The sequence below is a fragment of the Bison bison genome, unplaced genomic scaffold (genome assembly GCF_000754665.1).
Source record: "Bison bison bison isolate TAMUID 2011002044 unplaced genomic scaffold, Bison_UMD1.0 scf7180017864178, whole genome shotgun sequence".
NCBI lineage: Eukaryota > Metazoa > Chordata > Mammalia > Artiodactyla > Bovidae > Bison > Bison bison.
Genome location: NW_011494750.1, coordinates 2,463,982 through 2,464,462, shown reverse-complemented (window position 1 = coordinate 2,464,462; position 481 = coordinate 2,463,982).

Below are 481 nucleotides of genomic sequence, written 5' to 3'. Positions count from 1 at the left end.
CCTAAAGGAAACCAGTCCTGAATATTAATTGGAAGGATTGATGCGGAAACTGAAACTCCAATACTTTGGCCACCTGATGCGAAGAACTGACTCATTGGAAAAGACCCTGATGCTGAGAAAGATTAAAGGCAGGAGGAGAAGGGGACGACAGAGGATGAGATGGTTGGATGGCATCACCGACGCGATGGACATGAGTTTGCGTAAACTCTGGGAGTTGGTGATGGACAGGGAGGCCTGGCGTGCTGCAGTCCATGGGGTCGCCAAGAGTCGGACGCGACTGAGCGACTGAACTGAACTGAGATTATTTATGATTCTGACGCTGAATATTCTTTGGACCTTACATTGGTGATCCCAAAAGCTCAAGTTCAGAGGCAAGAACATCGAAGAATCCTGTTACAATTCCTTTTATTCCTCTGACCTTGCCTTGGCTGACAAGTGTCAGGCCCTATTGCCACGCCCATTCTTCCCCACCCGGAAGCTC